Genomic DNA, 717 nt, shown 5'->3' with positions numbered 1-717 from the left:
GGGTTGGGGGCGCCTGAAACAACCCGGGTTTGGGATTTGGGATTTGGGGTTTGGGGTCTGGGATTTGGGGTTTGGGGTCAGGTGAAAAACGACGAGTTTGGGGTTTGGGATTTGGGGTTTGGAGACAGATGAAACAAACAGAGTTTGGGATTTGGGGTTTGGGGTCAGGTGAAGCAAATGGAGTTTGGGATTTGAGGTCAGGTGAAAAAATGGGATTTTGAGCATTTGGGGTTTTGGGGTCAGGTGAAAAGAACGGAGTTTGGGGTTTTGGGGTCAGGTGAAACAAACAGAGTTTGGGATTTGAGGTCAGGTGAAAAAATGGGATTTTGAGGATTTGGGGTTTTGGGGTCAGGTGAAAAAAACCGAGTTTGGGGTTTGGGGTTTGGGGTCAGGTGAAGCAAATGGAGTTTAAGATTTGAGGTGAGGTGCAAAAATGGGATTTTGAGGATTTAGGGTTTTGGGGTCAGATGAAACAAACGGGGTTTGGGGTTTGGGGTTTGAGATCAGGTGAAACAAACAGAGTTTGGGGTTTGGGGTCAGGTGCAAAAATGGGATTTTGGGGTTTTAGGGTCAGGTGAAAAGCTGGGGTTTGGGGATGCACAAGGAGCCGTGAGCAGCGTCAGGGTCGGGATTGGGGTTGGGGTCAGTACCGGGTCTGGGTTTGGGACGGATCCTGATCCCGAATTTGCACGGCAGGAGCTGCGGGCGGGGTCGGGG

Source organism: Geospiza fortis, unplaced genomic scaffold, assembly GCF_000277835.1.
Source record: "Geospiza fortis unplaced genomic scaffold, GeoFor_1.0 scaffold739, whole genome shotgun sequence".
NCBI lineage: Eukaryota > Metazoa > Chordata > Aves > Passeriformes > Thraupidae > Geospiza > Geospiza fortis.
The sequence above is the reverse complement of the archived record's forward strand: the minus strand, read 5'-3'. Positions refer to the sequence as shown.